The 20,944-nt window shown below is 43.6% G+C and overlaps 1 protein-coding gene across 1 annotated transcript in view; it reads right to left on the minus strand.

Annotated features, from left to right (window-relative positions):
• The window catches only part of STPG2 (sperm tail PG-rich repeat containing 2), a 556,360-nt gene that overhangs the window by 507,878 nt on the left and 27,538 nt on the right, over positions 1-20,944 (minus strand). The gene's annotated exons all lie outside the window — the stretch shown is intronic.

Consider the following 20,944-nt stretch of genomic DNA (forward strand, 5'->3'; position numbering starts at 1 on the left):
ATTCTGATTTTTTTGGTTAAAATTCTGCCAATATCTAAACATTTCACATAAACAGTTTAAGAATCTCCAAGTAGGATTTCTGCCTCATTTCCCTCTAGTTTACTCACCCATTTGTTTTGATTTGCTGAGCCAGGCACCATTCAGCCCACCAGGTAGGCCATAAAGGACCCATTATTTCTAAAGACCCATTCCAGGTTAGCAAGCTAGATTCCATGGAACTAAGCATCCTCAAAGCCCTGTGTCCACCAACTAAAATCATACAAGTCCTGTTAGTTTCACTTCTGCCTATCATTGAAAAGTAGTCTTGTTAACTTGCCAGTCTGACAATGAAAGTTTAGTTGGTTTTACTACAATTAATAAGTGGCTGGTAGCAGCAAAATTAACAAGAATAATGGCAATTCCAAGCCATAACTAACAGGGATTCCAAGTTCCTCACTTCTTGGCAGGCTACTAGGTGGGCAATCAGGTGTTTGGATGAGCATCACATTTTCTTCTACTCAAATGAAACATTGCAGGGTTCAGTTTTGCAAAAAGAAATCATGAAAAACTGAAATTTTTCACAAAGGTGGAATCACTTTCATTGCCCTAGCATACACAGATTAAGCTAATTTCTCTTCTAAAAGTACCATGTCTTTTTCCAAATTTACTCAAGTTTTTTCATTCATTTTAGATTTCCCATAAAGGAAAGTCCCCAGGACTTTAAAAACACATAAAGTAAACCATACACAGTTGTATCCATCAATTATGTGAAAAATGAGGTACCCATTCACAATTTCCATCCATAACAGATGGACTAATATTTCCATGTACCATAAAGAAATGAAAGAGCAAATATCCCAGAAACTAGGTGGTATATTTTTCATTAAATAATGTGTGTTTCATGTTTTGTTTCACGTTTCACTACTAGGATGCTCCCCTACATGCTATTCATCCATTATCTGTCCAATTATACCATGTGCATGTGTCCACACATTTGTCATTTTAGCAGTCAAATGCATGTCCTGTCATACTATTCAATGGAGTTCATATGAGTTAGACCACAACTGACGGGATAACTTAATGAAGACATGTCAAACAGCTGAAATTTAATGTTCATGTCATGTCATTTTGTCCCACTAGCCACTCACGTCTCACACATTTTTCACATCTGTGCCTAAAATACTAGTTAAATATACAAACAAAATATGATGGTCATGAGTTTAAATGGCTGAGGGAAATATGCAGAGCTGCATAAGCCTCACCAAGCTTATGGTTTGTTCATTTTTAGTTTAGCTAGCTCATGGTTTGTTCAAGTCTTTTCTTTAGCTACCTAACTCCTGAGTTTGCATCCAAATATGCCCGAATATTTGAAGCAGATATCAATTCATATCACTGAATTTTAATCGATTTCATGCAAAACTTTAAGTAATAACTGTTAGAAACAAAAGCAGGAATTTACACAGGGGCCTATAGGAGTTAAAAATGAAATTCAATAGGATTTGGCAGCTGGCTCCCTATGAGCAATTTTTAAATCCCTGTAGCAAAACCCCCAGTTTGTTGTTTGTTTGTTGTTGGGTTTGTTTGTTTCTTTGGGGGGGGTTATTATTTAAAAATACATTCCCTCCCGTTCCCCTAACCATTTCTGACTTTTTCTCTCCCTCTCTATCCCCTATATATAAGTATAAGTGAGTTAAGCCATAGAATAAGCTTTAGCATTTTATTTTGGTAGCAAGCTGTTTTTGTTTTATTTTTTCTCCTTCTTTTCAAATAACTGCCCTGTTATGGATATCCACTGATTTATATTGTATAATTATTATGTTTATATTGATTTTTACTGTACTATATTACTGTTTTACTGATATGATATGATTTAGGCCTACATCTGTAAGTTAGCATAAGTCATGCCAAGTGTCCATTTTGTTTCTCAAGTCTCCATCTTGTGTCCCCTGCCCAGGCATACCCTATTGTAACTCTGTTGTAACTGTGTGACTCATACCTACCCCTCCTATGTAATTTGGTTCGTGGATGAATGGGGATGAATGAGGGTTCTTGAAAGACAATGGCAGTAGATCTAAAAATAGCTCCCTCTGAATGACTGAACCATCAAAACCAATACCTGGACCAATAACCCAGCCATTGGAACCACCCTCAGCATTCAAGAAACAAAAGATGAGGCACCCACAACTGTGCCAAGGCTGCACATGCTCAGTATGAACACCTGGAACCTTCTGGAACAGGACTGACATTGCCTGGACATGCCCTCCCCATAGGAGATCAGAAATAGTCTGCCCCATAAAAAAGGGTAGTGAAGACTGACTCCTTGGGACGCCCTCTCCATCTGGACCAGCACCATGTCACACCACTTATCCACCCAGAGGTCCTGCCAGCAACCCCCCTCTGGACAACACCTACTGGACAAGGACCCCTTTCCAGCCTATCACCCCCACCCCCTCTTGAGCCAAGAACTTGGACTCTGTTTCTCTTCCCTACCTGGACTCCAACCCTTCCACTGAGTCTCTTTCTCCTGCTGCCATTGTGAGTGCTTGTGTGTGTGTGTGTGTGTGTGTGTGTGTGCGTGCATGTGGGAACCAATAACTTCATAGGGCTGTGTAGTGTGTTGTCTGTTCAATATACCCGTTGTCTTGAAACCCCAAGTTGGGTTTTTGTCCGTTTCCTGTTTCCTCCTTGCCACCACTTATCCTGCCCCAAGCTTTCAGGTTTCTGCCTCTCTCTCTTTCCTGGCTGTTTCCTCCTTGCCACCGGGCTTTTTCACTTGCACCAGTGACCTTGAGTAACCCTGGGGCCACTTGACCTTAAGTAACCCCAAGCCTCAGTTCCTCAACCAGCTTTTCTCTAGTCTATCAGTTCTAATCCCAGTTCTGGCAACTTGCACTCCTTACACTTTCTCTCACACGTTAAACTTCCCCCAAGTACCCCAAACATACACATACATACCATACCATCCAAGTTAGGAACTCACCTATGTGGGTGGTTTGTGTGTAAACTGGTGAATATACATATATGTCATCGTGTGTGTGATATACGAATGAGTGATATGTGTATTGGGTGTGTAGGTATTGACAATTGATTTTTTTCTAACTTTTGGTGTGTATAGGTGCTTGAATTGGTGATAAGTGTTCATGTTCCTAGGCTGGTAATTTTGGATGTGTATGTGCCTAAGTTGGTAGTGTGTGTGTGTGTGTGTGTGTGTGTGTGTGTGCACCTGCTGGGGGTGCGTGCACCTAGAGTGTGTGTGTGCACCTAATTCATTTTTGTGTGTGTGTGCAACTGTACACCATGCTTTCCTGTCTAACAGCGCGATATTGAGAACCTGAGCATTGGCCTGATCCCACAGGACAACATCCCAACCAAAAAGTATTAATCTATGTAGCAGAGCACTCAGGTGCCTGCTGCTCAGAAAGCTGGAGTAGTGGCTCAGGTGCTGGTTGCTAGGGGCAACCAAAGGGAGTTAAGGACACACACCTGTTTGGTCAGCTGAACGGAAGGGGGAGGGCCTGGCTCAGACATAAATCACAGGCCAAAGCCCAAAGAAGGCAGCCTGCGGCCAAGGAGGAAGGAGCTCAACCCTGAATGTGTGAAAGGGAAAAGGCCTGGATGTACAAGCAGCTAGTGACACGGGTGAGAGATGGAACACCTGCGGTGTGGTTTGGAGGACATTTTAGCCATGAAGCATAGATTTGTGTTATAGCCGATTGGCTTGTTTTGCTTGTTGTTAGATCAGAGGTTCGGACCAGGCTATAAGGGGATGGAGGAAGCCTCACAGGGAACCATGTTAGAGTGTTGACCCCAGCCCCAGAGAGTGGGCAGCACTGCTGAAAGGCCCAGAGAGAGTGGGCAGTGACCATGAAGCCAAAAAAGGAGGAAGTGTGCCTCCCAGACTGCCAGAAAGTACAGTGCAGGGAGGGCATTGACCCAGAGCATCCATAAGGGCGAAGCAGAGGGGGAGGTGTCATCCCTGAGTGTTATGCAAGACAAAGGCGCAGTATTGGGAGAGGGCTGACCCCGAGTACCCCAGAAGGCAGAACAAGGTCATGGAGAACCTGAGCACCAGTGAGGCTCGGGGTGAGCGAGAAGCCCCAGAGAGAGGGCAGCAAGAAGCTCCAGAGAGAGAGACGGGCAGTGACTGTTTGAGCACCCTGAGGTGCAGTGTGAGGCGGGACTCCAGAGAGCCCGAGTAAGACAAGACTTTGAAGGGACAGAGCATCAACAGGACGCGGAGCGAGGCAGGGCTGTAGAGCGCCCAAGTGCCAGGGAGACCAAGGCGGGTCCGGCACATAGCAGGAAACCATAGCCAAGGGAATGAAGGGCAGCCTCCCTACAATAAATACATAACATCAAAGACGTGGTGGGCAAGATTCCATGGGTGCTTAGAGAACGCTTGGCACAGTACTAAAGGCAGTCCCTAGGGGAGTGCACGGCGACCCTAGGACTCCATCCTGCTACAATCTAATCCTGACAAAAATAGAACGGTGAGGTGCCCAACATTTTCTCTCCAGGTCCTCAGAATTCACAAAGAAGAATGAACATAGTTCCAGACAGTATTAATTGTTTGGCACTTCCTCCCACTCTGGGTCCCCAGAAGCTGCCATGTGCACAGTGGAGTGGCTAGGAAGTCCCTGATAGCTTCTGGGCATTTACACCTGCTTAAATTTACTGTGCAGTAAATGGAAATAGCCTGGCATCTACACATGCGAGAGACTTTGGACTAAATTCAGTCCCAGATCAGAGCAGCCTGCTTCCAGCCAAATGGCTACCAGCCCTTCAGACTAACTTTAGTTCCAAGTTGAAGCCAGAGCCAGCTGCCAGCACTTAGAACTAACTTTAGTCCCAAACTGAAGCCAGGAGAGGCAGCCAGCCAGGAGCCCTTGTGCTGGGCTCAGGCTGGGCACCTAGTGGCTGGGCAAACACAGCAGAGAGGCCCCCAGGGTTACTGTGCAGTAATGCATCTATATGTACATTACTGCATAGTAACTAATCAGCACGTTACCACATGTAGTCAACATAAGTTGCCATATTTCCTGCACAGTAGAGACGTGCATGTGTAGACTCACATCCACACTGTGCAGTAATTTCTGTTACTACGCAGTAAATGCTCACGTGTAGACGTGCCCTCTGGGAAATGGAAGAGGCAAGAAATAAAGCAATGCAATACCTTTTCTTGGAAGACCCAGGCTTCCCACAGATCCCTGTGGATCTGCTAGATTTGGAAGCAGCAATGCCTGCCTTCACCAGGATAATGTGGGCAAATACACTTTACAGCTAAAAGGTATCCAGGTTGTAGCCATATTGATCGAGAGGAAAAGACAATCAGGACTCGTATTAGAGATGGGATGCAAAAATCTTGTTGGTTTAATAAAAGATATCAACTCTACCACGAGTCCTGATTGCCTTTTCCTCTAAAACAATACATCCACAACCTGGATACCTGACCCATGGAAGAAATTGAATTTTAGCTGATTTTTTTAAATTAAATTTTCATAGTTTCCCAAGCAGGAAGCAACTGTGACCACCTGAAACCTGAGATCCTGCTCCTGCCTTTGTTTCAAGGTAATTTGCATCATTACAGATCATCTAAGGAGGTGAGAGGCTTCATACTAGCTATGAACTGACTGCCCAGAGGAATTTTAAGTCTGTTGACTCCTCTGGGAAATCCTATGAAATATGAACTTTCATTTCTACCTAGGAGAACTTTTACAATCTTTTCTCCAATGCCTGATGGTGTTTGTGCCCAAACACTTGCAATTAAAGACTTGCAAAAATCTTGTTGGTTTAATAAAAGATATCATCTCTGCTACGAGTCCAGATTGCCTTTTCAGATTAATACACACTTTTCCATGAATTTTAATACCTGATGAAATAATCTGGTTCAGAAATGTCTCGATATACACTATTACTCTTACCTAATTGTTACAACACGGGGTCCCCAGGGACTGCTGTGATGCACCTAGGGCTCTGTGACCATGGCAATTTTGCCCTATGGGTCCCTTCTTTTATCACCTGCTCCCTTCTTGTTGATACAGATAATAAATGGGGAAGCTGCCTTCAAGTTTCTGCTTGGTCATGGTCCTGATGAACCCCACTAAACCCTGAGGGTTCTAGGACCCCTGGCTAGGTCCTGCTTCAAGTAGGTGCTTCATGGGACACCCACAAGCCTTATGAGTTAGTTGCATGGGTCCAAAACCTCCCCTTTACCATGTCCCATGCCTCACAGGTGGTATATGAATAACGTCTCCCTGATCCAGTCTTGGCCTAACTCGGCCTCCTGTGGTCCCTGGGCTCTACGGCCCCTGTCACTGTGTCCTCTCTGGTGCTGGGCTCTCTGCAACCTTGTATCCACGCCCTTTCTGGCACTGGGTTCTCTGCAGCCCTGTATCAGTGCCCTCTCTGGCACTGGGGCCCTACACAGTAGTGTGCTCCAATGAGGTCTCCTCCTCCTCCCCTATTAGCCTCTTACCAGTCCACCAGTACAAAGGACAACCTAAACACAAGCCCCTGGGCTACAACATAACAATAACAATAACACTGGAGGCCACACTCTGCCCCTTTAAGAAGGCAAGCTTCTCACTCAGTATTGTGTGCCTCCTAGCTCCACATAGCTTATGAGCTTCTGGAGCCCTGTCAATCTTGCAGGTAGCAGGTCAGTGTCATGGGATGGGGTTCTGCAGGATGGTGTTGATCTCCCCAAGGCCCCCTTACCATGTCAAGTTGGGCCACTGGGCACCCTCTATTCTCACCACCATGTCTTTGATGATAGGGAGGCTGCCTCTAAGTCCTCTTGGACACAGTCGAGATGGATGTCACTGTTGCGGAATGCCGGGCTAGCAATTCCGGCACCGCTTGGAGAGCCGCGGTCTTTACGGAGCAGGCGAGCGCGCAGCTTGTGGGGCGGGATTGGAGGTAGCTTTATGACCGCCTTCGAGGTTCGCCGAGTTGGCGCAAGTAGACGACTTAGAGTAAGTTGTTAGTTTTCTTATAATAAGTTTGTAGGATGTTTGTTGGTTCATGGAGTTCTGGAGTAAGCCCTTGCGTTCTAACCCGATGGGCTAGGTGCGGCTGCCAACTCCTTAAGCCCAGAACTGGTCAGCAGCTCATTGAGATAGGGTGTTAGTGGTAGAAGTTATTATGGAGTAAATATAAGGTAAAGTAAAAATTTGTTTTATTCACTCACCTGGCCTCACCCTCTTACGAATAAGAGGGGAAACCGGCTGGAACGAAGTTGCAGTAAATATAAGTATAGAAAGTGTAGATATGCTGTCTAAACTACGAAGAGAGGCAGTTAAGAGGTGGAGTCTCCAATGTTTCTTCAGTTACAGTATGCCAGATACAAAGGGGGTCTGCTGGCCCACAGGGTTTACTAGCGAGCCCTTGCTTTCTACCCCTTGCGGGATAGGTACGGCTACTCACTAGTTAGTTCTAGGGCTGGTCAACAGCTCATGAACAGGATGATAGATAACAAAACTGTAACGCGGTGAATCGCTGTCGATTGTCGGATTTTCGAGGCCTTGGTTTTCGCTGGGATATGCCCAGGTGGGGAGGCTGAAGACTGGCTACAGGGTGATCAAGCCTGAAGGGTTGTTCAGTCGTCGTCTCTGCTACTTCTTGCCTCTATGCCTCTTTATAGATGTTGGTTGGACTGCCTCTGTGACACTAACTATGATATAAGCTAAGCATACAGAGATAGGATAGTTTTCTTTTACATAATAGTTACTAGGTAGATTTTCTACATAAGTTTCATTTCTGCAGGAATGACACTTATAGATAAGAAATGAAACTTATAAAATACGCATGTGCAGCTTAATACAAGCATGGGAAAATATAAAGCTTTCATTTTGATTAGAAGCCAAAACTACAAGGTTACATAAATGTGAGAGTGCTGTGCGGCAGTTATACAGAAATAAAATAAGACATTTACAGTCACAATGGGTGTTTCAGGGCATCCTAGCCTTATGGGCTATGCGTGGCTCCAACCACCACTTTACCACACCGCAAGCCTTGCAGATGGTACCGACATTGTTTTGGTCTGGGCCTTGTTGTAATTTGTCCCCCTTGTCCTCCCTGGCTCTCCACAGCTCCATCTCACTCTGCACCTACCTGGCACTCGGGCTCTCTGCAGCCCTGCAAAGTGCTGCACTCTCTCTAGCACTGGGGCCTGTGCACCTCAAATCATGTACATTCTCTGGTGCTAGCGTCTGTGCACCCACAAATGCTGCGCATTGTCAGGTGTGGGGTCCCCACACTGCTGTGGGCCCCCCCCCATGAGGCCTCCTCCTTCCCCTAATAGCCTCACCCAAACCACCAGTGTTATGCAACAATAAACAAAACACAAGCCCCTGGGCTGTAACATAAATTCAAGTTGCCCAGCTATAATGTCATTCAAACCCTACTGGGGAATACTCTGTTCCACAACAGTATCAGGAGCTGCTCGTGCAGTCAGGCCTCTCCCCTTTGCTTGCTCTGGAAGAGCTCCTTCCCTCTTGGCTGGCAACAGGAAACTGCCCTTCTGGCCTCAGCCCTGGGCTTTATATATGAGCCAGGCTCTGCCCCTCCGGTCAGCTGACTACTGGCAGGTGTGGGCCACTAGCCTTTTCTGGCTGCCCTGGTAACCCACAGCTGGGGCCTCCAACTCACGGCTACAGCTCTTCCCCTGGCAGTTTCAATCCTTTAAAGGAGCAGGGCACCCTAGTGCCCTGTGACAGTCAGGCCATCAATGTCCCCAGGTAGCTCTCTCATGCAGATGTTTCCCCTGGCGAGTGCCAGAAAACTAACCCCTACCAGCCCCAGCCCTGGGGCTTATATGTGCCCAGGGCACTGCCTCCTTCAGCTAATTCCCACGTTAGCTCATTAGCCTGCTGCCTAGGTATGCTGCAGCTGTTGAGTTCTGCCTTGACTGCAGAGCTCTCTAGCTAGTTGCTTCTGCTCGTAAAGGAGTAAGCTCACTTTAGCGCCCTGCAACACTCATCTAAACAAAATGTTCACAGCCCATCAACCACTTACCCAGGGAACCAAACAAAACTATGCAAAATCGAAAGCCCACAAGAACAGAATACATGACTTTAATGTGGAATATATATTTAAAAATGTATATAATAATGCACACAAATATAGTAGTAGTGCATATTTTCATCCATTAATCTCTTTGACCCATTAGTATAATTAATAAATGATTTCCATATGTTTTATAATAAATCTTCCTTCCCTGTATTTGATAAATCAGTATCTCAAAAGATATAATCCGAGTAAAACTAGCCATACTTTTGGCCTCTTCTAAAGGAGCACTGTCTTTCCAGTATCTTGAAAATAATTATCTTTGCCTACATTAATCTAATCTGCATTAGATTTGTGTATACACACACACACACAGCTGATTCTCCTCCAAATACCTTCTATTATAAATACGTATATATACATATACACACACATACACACACACACAACAGATGCTCCTCCAAATATCTCATATATATAATTATATATGCATATACACATATATACATACACACACACCCCTACATATATATATATATATATATAGTTAATGCAGTTGTCTTTAGCATTAACGTCCATATTCAGAAGGCTGATCTTTGTCCCCAGTAACTTTTCTGATTATGCATATATTTCACTGTTCTGAAAACATATGCATAGTTTTGTTGTTGCTGTTGTTTTGTTTATTGCTTTTAAATAAGGTTTTGATCTCTTATTCTAAATATATAATTTATGGACCAAGCATATATTCAAGGTTGCCTGTTAGAGACTGAAACTGAAATACATATGGATTTTAAATAATGTGTGTTCTTAGCTATTAGTCAATTAAGAAACCAAATATTTTAATTAGTATTGAAATGTAAATAAAATTAGATTCTTGATAAGAACTAAACCTAGTTTTCACAGTAACAGCACTCTAGCACCCTCAGGTGGTTCCTGTTAGACATCATTTACTGTTGTTCTAATATATAACTACAACAGTAAATAATGTCCTTGTTTAGGCCTGTCTATAACTACTTTTTATTACATTGTGAAAGATTGAGCCAGGTTATCCTATGGGAATCTGTGCATAGAGCAGAACTTTGCCACAGCAGGAAAAATCCTGTCTACTCATACTACTCTGGCAGGAGATCAGAGTCAAATGGCCCTGACCTCCAACATATACTACATTATCTGTGGAAATGCCAGAAGAGTAGTGACCTCAAACCAGTCAGTCAATTTCTTGGGCTACTTAAATAGTCAAGTATAAATGAGCCTCAAATAGAATCTTACCAGAAGGAATGGAAGCTGTTTAAAAATCAAGGTTGTGGGGTATAAGTAATACTAAAGCTACAGAGACAATATGGAAGCCTTTTAAGAAACAATAAACAGAATAGACTGTCATGTTACTAGGATATAATTTCATTCATGCATTTTTGTTTCTTTCTCTGGGGGGGCAACACTCAGCAAGTAAATGAACTTCATATAGTACAACAATAGCTGGCCTATGATTAAAGCCAATTTATGAATCGATATTAATGGCATTTACATATTGAACTTCTTATATTTTTAATATGCTTGACATAAATGCAAAATCCTTATATTATTAATATTAATAAATGGCAGTGATGTTGGCAATAAGATATATTAATATAAAAAACAGGCTTTAAGAAACTACAATCAGGGAGCCCAAATTTTGTACAAAGCCTACTTTCCTGAAAAAGACTCGGTGGGCCTTTTTCTCAGTGGGAATGTCAACACGTGAATTTACATGTATTTAAAATTAACGCACCTTAACCTAATGTGCATTACGGCTATTTAAGCACATGTCTACACATGCATGCCTTAAGTCACACCTTAACTCAGCTCACTGGGCAAACACCTTTGGAGCCTGCCTTGGTCAGCACCCTGGACAGCCCTGCAATGCCTGCTGCAGCAGAGCTGGGCAATGCAGCCCAGTACCAACCAAGCAGGTGAAAGGCTCCAGTCCCTCCAGACATGTTTGGCCTGGCCCCAGCTCCAGCCCCAGCTCTAACCTCCTCCCCATGTTCCTGCCTCCCCAGTGTCAGACAAGAGTGGGCTGGAGCGTGCTGCTGCCAAGCACCACCAAGACAAATAAGCTATTCTCCAAGGCACAGACACTGGAGCTGGAGAGGCAGTTTCAGTAGCAGCAGTACCTGTCAGTGTGCTGACCAACTTGGAACTAAGTCAGCAGAGAGAGTAGGAGGCATGAGGGCTCCTGTCAAAGTTCAAGTGAAAGGCCCCCATACAACTCCCTGCAGTGGAAGGAGGAAGCGCAGGGTGGGCTGAGTCTTTGCTAGCAGTTCCCCCTTGCCTCTCCCTCAAGGCAGGTTTGCTGGCCAGGTAATGCAGCCCTGCAGGGTCGGGATGCCTCACTGCCTGCCCAGGATTCAGGTGCCCTTAGAAGTTTGTGCTGGGGCTCCTGCTTGGGACAGAGAAAGGTCTTCACAAGTTTGAATTCAGTAGTAGATAATTATGTTACCAGAACTTCAGAAAACTTCTAAAATTACTGTTAGCAAATCTTTCCACTGCAGAATGCTTAAGACTTGATTTGCTCAGTGAACAATTTTTAGACATTCAAATTATTTTTATAGTCATACTTTACAAATACATTTAAGTGCCTTCCTAAACTGGGGTCTTTGTTGATAAATACGAAGAACAGCATAGGCCACATGTATTTTTGTAAATTACATATTATTGATTCGCTATCTTTTATTAGACCAGCTGAAATAGTTGGGAAAATTCTCACTTGCAAGCTTTTGGGTACAAACACCCTTTGTCAGTCTGAGGAAGCATCTGAAGTTGGTCTGTGCTCTTCCTGGATGGAACAGAATAGAAGCCAGAGGCCAGTATGCATGTGAGAATGCTAGTCAGTGAAAATGAAAATTGATGCAGTCAACTTGTAAGAAACAGGTGACAAGGAGGGAAGGGGAATGCAGACCCGGTGAAAAAAATATAGCTGGTAAATAGTAGAAAAGTTACATGGGGTATCAGATGTTAGGCAGGTTATAATGTGTCATAAATCCAATGTCTATGTTTAGTCCATGATTTTTTGTATCCAGTAATTGGTGACGTGAAGTTTATAGGCTTAACTTCAAAAGGTCTTTTGCAAATTCCCTTTGAGGATTAGAACTGAGAGATTGGAGAAAGAGTTTTTCTTGAGAAAATTCTCACATGCATACTGGCTTCTGGCTTCTATTCTATTCCATCCAGGAAGAGCACATACCAACTTAGATGATTCTTCTGCCTGATGAAAGGTATTTGTACCCAAAAGCTTGCAAAGAAGAATTTTTCCAACTATTTGAGTTGGTCTAATAAAAAATATCAGATTTACCCAAAGAACCTTGACTGCCTATATGTCCTTAGACCAACACAGCTACAAACTATACCCCTGATATTATTGATTCAACATTCAAAAGCATACTACATGAGGTGTAAAAAGAATCTCTAGGTTTCTCCATAAAGAAATATTGGAACAGATTTGGTGGGAATGATAGGGAAATACAAGCTCTCATTGACAGAAAAGGAGAGCCTTCAAAGCTTGGCAAAATAGAATTAGCTCCAAACAGAAGTCGAACACTTACTGCCACATTAAAGCTGAGATCCAGAGGAAAATTCACGAATGAAGAACAAGTGGTGGGAGGACAAAGCAAAAGTGATTCAAAAGTTTGTCAACAGTTACAACATGCCTAGTTTCTTTATGGTAACCAAAGCTATCTATGGTCAAGCACACAATGAGCCATTCACCTGAGACCCAAGGATGGAGCAACATTCTTTAACAACAACTTCCACCATGCATAGTGGAAGAAACACTCAGTACGGCAAGGACAACATGATATTAAATACTGTCTTGCCGATCCACCCACTTAGCAAGAGGCCTTGAAAGCCATTAAGCAAATGAAAAATAAAGCCTATGGTCCAGATGGAATATTGGTTGAAATTTTTAAGCACAATGGAAAAATGCACTCTCACTAACTACACATCATGATTACAACATTCTGGAAACATGAACAGATTCCCAGGGACTTGAGAGATGCCAGAATCAACACCATATTCAAGAGAGATAAATTGTATTTTGGCAATTATGCATAGCTGGGAAAATCCTTACCCACATTCTCAATACACTCATTTTCCTTGCAGAGGAGATCCTAACCAAGTCCCCATGTAGTTTCAGAACACACAGAGGAGCAATACATAAGATCTTTGTTGCTAGACAGTTGCAGGAGAAGTGTCACAAGTAACACCAAGATCTTCAGCAGTTTTTATTAACCCAACTAAGGCCTTTGATTCAACTGACAGATACTCTATGGAAGATCCTCCCCTGTTCTCCCAAGTCAGCAGTGCTGCTACAGGCAGAGATGGAGCAGTATGATGTGCTAAGATGGTAGACAGGCACCATGCTGCTCCACCTCCCTGCTGGACTGTGCCCTGTGCCCCTGAGATTCCCCCTCAGCCCAGTGCATACATCCTCTCATATGGCATGGGGCCATGCAGCACCCCCTTGGCTCCCAGCTGCAGTGCCTGGAATGAGGAGCAAACTGGCACACAGAGGGTGCCAGGCTCTGCACAGACCCATGTGTACAGCACCTCTACAGCCAGCACGACCACGTGCACAGGACCACCACCACCTGTGCCAATCCTTGAACAAAACAGCGGCTGCAACCAGGTAACCTTTTGCTACTGCTGCTGCAGCTGTCGGCTGGCCCAGCCCAGCTGTTGACAGTCCCAAGGCAGAGCCCAGAGCTGCACCCCCCTCAACACAGATCCCCACCAGCTGCCAGGTGGGTAGGAGCAGGTGAGGGACCCCACGCCCTTCAGGGCAGGGGTCCAAGCCACCCAGCCCCGCCAGGACACCACACATACATGCACAAACACATACATACATGTACATGTGAGCAGCCAATGCTCACAGCAGCACTCTCCCCCAGGCTGCCACACACAAGTGTGGGCAGCCTGCATTCATAGCACTGCTCTCCACCAGGATACCACACACAACACACACATACATACTGATAGCAGCACTCTCCCCTTGCCCCACCCTGACCTGGCTGATCCCCACCAATCCAAGACTTTTGCTTCATTTTTCAAACCAGGCAGGATGTTGAGACAGCCTATGAAATCTGGGACTATCCTGGACAAGCCAGGACATATTAGTCACCCTAACTCCAGGTCACTTCTAATTTCTTCTGTGAAGCATATGAAATGCATGGACCCACTGTCAACTTCATGAAAACCAAGATCCTTTACCAATCAACCCAAAGCAACCAGATACTTCTCCACACATTACAATTGGAGGGCAGTCCTTAAAGAATGTTAAGCATTTTCCCCTATCTGGGGAGCCACCTTTCCCAAAAAGTAAACATATGCAATGATATTCAACACCAAATAAAATCTGCCACCATTGCCTTTGGACATCTCCAAAATCATATCTTCCACATGAAATCATCTCCAATGACAAGGCATCAGTCAATATAAGCAAACTCCCCTCACTATGGAGGCAGACAGATGAGAGGGACAAAGGGAAAGGCTATGATATGCCATCACCAGGATCTACTCCTTTCTTCCAGAACTATTTGTCACAACTGCAACTGAACATATGGATCTCAGATCAGACTCTTCAGTCATCTCTGGGTTCACCAATGACTTCCCTACTTACAGGTTTCCCTCAATTTATGCTGTATATGCATTTCTGGAGAACAGAGCATAAATTGAATTCGCATAAATCGCCCGGGGTTCTGCTTGTCTGCACTCACCTCAGCCTGTGCTAGAGCGGCCCTGGGAGCAGCTGACACCAGCTGACTGCACCACAGCGCAGTGCAGCCCAGGAGCTGGGGTAAGTCCAGGCATGGGGGGGCAGGCAGAGCACAGTGCAGCCCAGAGGCCACAGGCAGTTGGCATCGGCCACTCCCATGGCTGCTGCAGCCAGGGCTGGGGTGAGCGGGGCCATGGCCCTTTCCCCTCCCTCCACAGACGTACCTGCTTGGGCGGGGGGTGGGCATCTATGCTCATAACATAAAAGCAAATTTGCATATAAAGAACCTGCATAAATCGAGGGAAACCTGTTCTTGAACTGCCAACAATTACTGATTCAACATTTAGAAGACTCCTGGGCAACTCACAGAATAGGTGTAATGATATGGTCTCTAACCCAAACACCTTCTAATACTCTTTCACAAAACAAGAGTAGAGGGGAAGGATAAACATTACAGAGATCAGACCATATGGTTTCTCCACTTGGTATATGCACATCTTGATGGCTCTACTAAAGTTAATATTTATGGTATGTTAGGCAGAACTCAGTTTTTGAAGGCAATGCAGAAAAAGCAGATTTTCAGGTATCTGAATTAGCAAGATAGTGACTGATTAAAATGTTTTAATTATATACAGTGGGTGCCATTTTCAATAAAAGAAACCAAAATCTAGAAAACGTTCAAAAACACAAATATAATTAAGATAAATAAAAAATACGGAAAAGGCCATGCTATTATGAATATTTCATTTTTTTAAGTAGCGTTAGTAGCTGTTCGTCTTCTGTGCTCACTGAGGCAGTCTAGGTCTTTCTTTCTTTAAAGACAGACACAACATAATATATAAAATGACAGGAAGTAGGAAATAACTAATGATAAAATCCCCAACAGCAAATGTGCATGACTTGGCAGGTTAATTATGTGTCCCTGTTGCATTTGAATTAAAAAGACATGCAACATCACTTTCCAAAAAAGTAACACAATGTATTGAGAAGAACAATAGTTTTAATGACAAAAATACTAAAGTTCACTACCATAGTCATTTGTCTTAAATATTATTTTAATTGTCTAAGCCATTTTAGCTTACTTCATAATGATGCAGACCTTTAGGTTTACTACTATGGCAAGAAGTTATAACAAAGTAAACACAGTTATAAATCTATATGAGTATGAATTTATTACAGGACTTCTTTTAAGTTACTGAACTTTAATAAAGAACTATTTTTTTATTTATGAAAAGGCTTGTTTTTGCTATCGCCTATTGTTTTAACAATTAATTAAAATGATCCTTTTGGTCTATCATGCTATTTTTCTCCTAGAATTTAAATGTTTAGAAACATATAGGAACCTTGAGGCCAACAGAACTGTAATAATGACAAAAAGTTCTTTAGTGAGACAAGCAGTTCAATAATAAAAGCAAATTTAAAGATAATCCAAGAAAAGCCTATTTTTTTTCTCAACTCAAACTCAAGACACGTTAATAAGACACTGCCTTATCTACACAGCTTAAAACTCTGCATTAAACATAACAAATTGACTGCTACTTAACTCACTAACCTGTGCATTACTCAGGTAAAATACCTCATTCGTAATGGAATTAAAGAGCCTTTTTAAAATACTGACATAGAGAGAATAAATTGATGCACTCTTAATAACTCTAAATCACCAAGCTCTTTATGCCAAGTGTTGACAATACCAACTTCAAGGTCATTGTCAACTTGGTAAGTCATTAGCAAATAAAATATGGCTTAATTGAAGCAAACTCAGCAAGGAGCTGCATTATTTTAAGTGAATATTGCAATATAACTTGAAGAAGAATTACTAATCGCCACTACCGTTGACAATGAAATGGATGAAGACGGTGCTTTGTAACTTTTTTCTATGACTTTCCCGTAATTAAATATGGAAATAGATTCCGTGAAGAATTAAAAATCTCCAAGTGCATTAATTCAGACACTAATGGACTGCCTTCCAATAGTGCAGCATACAGGTAGTTCCCAGCATGTCACCAACATTAGCTAATAGGTCACTGTCAAACTCCAGCAGTATTCGTAGGCTGAGTACCCATCTTTGAAAAGCAGATTTGGAATGATTCCATGCTCAGTGTTAAATATAAGCAACTTATCTTTTTCCATTCTGAAATGTTTCCGAAAATGTTTTGAGTACTTACAAAATTTCTTGAATGTAAGCTATGATCCAACTGCCTGAAGATGTATGCAAAGTAATCACACATATACACATGCTAGGCATGATAAGCTTTTTTAATTAGCTCACTAGTCCACCACATAAAAATACGTAATATTTAAAATAAATTTTATAAAATTATTGGTTTTAATCATAATATAATTTTAAAAATGAATACATCTGATTTAGCTATTTTCTTGCTTTTTTTTATTCACATGAGGTTTTAATAGACCAAACTTCTTAATAAGAGCTAGCCTTTAGCAATTCTATATAAATGCAAGGAGCGGCTTACTTGAGACCTCCCTATTTTGTTGCTCTTTTACAGTGATTTGCAGATTTCATTCCCTTCACTTTGTAGAATTACTGTTTCTAACGTCCTCCCTTCCTCTAACCACTACTTGATGGGCAAACAGACCAACTTTTACAGAGTTCCCCAAATCCAAATATAACACTTGCATAGTAATGTATCTCCACAGCAGCTGCTAACATGCCAAGCCATGGCATAACCCACCAGAAAATCTACAGAAAATAAGCCACCGGGTTTTTACAAACTAACTCAAGAGCTATTCTGATCAGACTGACACCAATTCATCTGTCAAAATATTTGTATTATAAAAATAGCATATGGCTTTTCTTTGAAGCTTCAGACAGGATTGATCAAGTATCACAAAGCAACAACTGATATGCACTGACACTATGTATGGGTATCAGTCCCCCAAAGCACTTAAATATATGTGTAACTTAAAACATGTGAGGAGTCCCACTGCAACCAATTGGTCTACTAACATACATATGGTTAAATACTTACTTAATTGCTCTTCTGAACTGAGTCCTTCCATTCATTTGAAAGTGAAACTGTGCTTTGGGAATTCAACTACTTATCCCATGGAAAAAGACAAAGTCAAGCAAGAGAGACATTAGGGAAACGGCAAGAGAAGAGAGAACAAAGATCAATAAGGGTGGTCTGGGCTAAAACTAGTGTCCTTATTTATGTGAGGGGATCAACTATATACCTATTCCACATGCTCTTTCAGCAAAGAAAATCAAACTATAGACAGAAGTAACATCTGAAGCACTTCAAACACCCTGAAATGTTTCAAAGGGTGAGCAGACAGATGTACACATCATAGAAAGGTTCCAAAAATGGCAGAAATGCTTCTAAGTCTTCTCTCCTAGGTCTAGCAAGAGGGTGTTCCAGAAGAGTAGTGGAGAAAAGTTCAGGAGAGCAGTTGCTTACAGCTCCCTCTACATTCCTAGTCCAGGCTGGGGGGGAGGAGCTTAAGATACTGCAGCCCCAAGTAATGTCCCTTGGCTTGAGGGCACACCACTGCATGCAGTCACAGTGATTTTGAAATGAGACAGCCAGGGGGAACAGCAGAGGTCTACAGCTGAAGCCCTCCAATTTTTTTTGAAGTGCTTTGAAGTGCAGCTGCATTCTGAAGGGGTCTACATGTTTTACCCTCAAAATGAGAAAATTCTTCCTAATAACCAACTTAATGTATCTGCTGCAATTTGAGACCACTACTCCTAGTCCTGTCCCCTGCAGCCACAGACAATAGTCTATCTCCATCCTCTTTATAATCATGCTATTTATAATCATGATATTTGAAGACTATTATCAAATTCTCCTTAACCTTCTCTTCCCCAGACTAAACAAGCCTAATTCTTTCAGTCTTTTCACGTAAGTTATTGTGACAGGATTGTTAGCACTAGATTTATGACCCAGATACTTTGTTTCAGGTGGACCCAAACCCTCAGACTGACTGTGACCTCTCCATTTGATGATAGGAAAATTTTATTGATACGCAGTGATAGCAGATAACAATAATGTAAACAATTCTATAGCTATCAATGCTAGGGCCATCACAGATTCAAGGTACGTCTGGCCAGTACACAAAGTTCACCCTGAGGTTCTTTCTTGAATGTCAAATGTCAGCAGCCCAGAGGTTGGAGGCTCCCCCGCCCCCAGTGAGGAGGGTGAGACAGGCTGGTGGTATGCCCTCTGTCCATGGTGGCCTTCGGTTCCTACCTCAGAAAACCTTCGGTGGCCTGAAATCCCTCCTTTTGTATCCTTTCTCCCCCTCTGAAAACTCTTCATTCCCAGGCATCATTGATTGGTCTCCCTGTAGTCATCATACTGTCCACCTTCTCTCCTGTCATCATATTCCTTTGTTTCAAACTCATCACATGTACACATCCTAATTAGGTTATTTCCAGTGTCCTCCTAATTTGGTCCATTTACCAAAATGAAATCCCAAAGGCTCTGCAGATGGGCCCTGTGACTTAGCCAATGTTGCAGAGTCCCTTACCTCTGTTATGGAACAGTGAGGTACATGTTTTCAATTTCCCAGCCTGTGTGTCTGCTTGCTGACTGCCTGTGCCAGACACAGTGGGCCTTTAAGGAAACTTAGTCACAAACAGGCCTTTAGAAATCAAGTAACCTTTGTCATTTCTCTGGACCATTGTTCTAATGCAATATCTATTTTACTTACAAGCAGATTTCCAAAAGGAAACCTGTAAATATAATTTTCTAGCTATCAAGAACTTCCCCCCCAGGTGTGATTGTAACACTCCTAGTGGCCAAAGTACATGTCTCCCTCAGCTCTTCAGGGTAACTTCCTCACTGTCCTTACTGCCATGTCTTGATGAAAAGTGTATTTTACATTGGAAGTCCCCAAAATCCCTAAATATATGCCCCCCAGATCTATACACAGTCTAGCTGATTGGGCCCTATTTGCCCTATGTTCTCAGGCACTAACTCACCTTAGAAGAATTAATCATGGCCTCCATCTGTGCCCATAGCCATGCCTATGCTTCAACACTGAGCATGCCCTTGGCACCCTACTGCATGGCCTCCAAACCTCTCCCATAGCCACATTCCAGTCCTTCAGTTATAAACATAAACCAAGACACCAGCAAAAATTATAAATTAGCCCAGGGTTTCACACAAGACTGGACTACATAGGGTAGGGGAACTTATGGAAACCAAAGGACTGCGTTGCGAGGCCCATATGTGAGTAATGAAGCCTGGTGGTCGAAGAGGGGAAGCTCCAGGAGGAGTAAGGGCAGTGGATAGTGGCCCAGTAATGGGCGGTATGCCAGAGGCCCCAGTGAGAGGGAGGCAGAGCGGAAGAGGCCTCCTGTGAGAAGGGAGGCAGTATGAACAAGTGTGTGTGGAGCCTGACTTTGGACTAGGTTTGCTCTGGTCCCAGACTGGGGAGTAATATCAATCTGGATGCCATCTGAGAGGTATTTGCTGCAGTGCAGGGGAGGTTTGGAGCCACAGATAGTGCCCCCTGGTATCAGGGCTGGGAATGGCCAGCTTTCCACATTATACCACCAGTTTATGGGAACAACAAAGTCGTGACAGGAGAAAGTAGGGGGCTGCCCCACAGATACAGGTGGCCAGGCTGGCATGAGTCCCAGCCCCAAGAGTTGCCCCCTGTCACATGCATAAAGCAAGTATTAAATTTAGACCCAATTATTGAAGGAGCCGTAACCCACATGTAGATGCAGTACAGTGCCTTAATGCTATGTTAGCTGTGCCAACTGCAGCTGAGCCTGTGGGGCCACAGCCTGCCACCCAGTGCCACCAGGAAGTAAAAATGGTGGGTGCTTTTGCAGTCACTAGCGTCTCTCCTACCCCAAGACAGAGGCACGGGGTTGTTGGCTGGGCAATACAGCCCCTGCAGCGGCAGAACTCATCACTGTCAACCCAAGATTCAGGCACCCTTAGAAGCCAGAACTGGGGCTCCTGCCCGAGACAGCAGGAAGGCTGGGGCTGCATTTGACCTCAGCTCCCAGCACACCTTTTTCCACTCCAGCCACCTCTGTCCCTGGGCAAGTGCCTGGCCTCTGCACCAGCAGGACACTCCTGGGGGCTCTGCTTGGCTCAGCCTGGGCACTGAGTCCCCACCCGTGGTGCGCCACGCCTGCCCAGGCTGAGCCAAGCACAGAGCCCAAGAGTGTCCTGCTGGAAGGGAAATCAGGCTCTTCCCCAGGACATAGGTGGCTGGAGAGGGAAAGCTGTG

Source organism: Crocodylus siamensis, chromosome 2 (assembly GCF_052110815.1).
Source record: "Crocodylus siamensis isolate JL-2025a chromosome 2, ASM5211081v1, whole genome shotgun sequence".
Lineage (NCBI taxonomy): Eukaryota > Metazoa > Chordata > Crocodylia > Crocodylidae > Crocodylus > Crocodylus siamensis.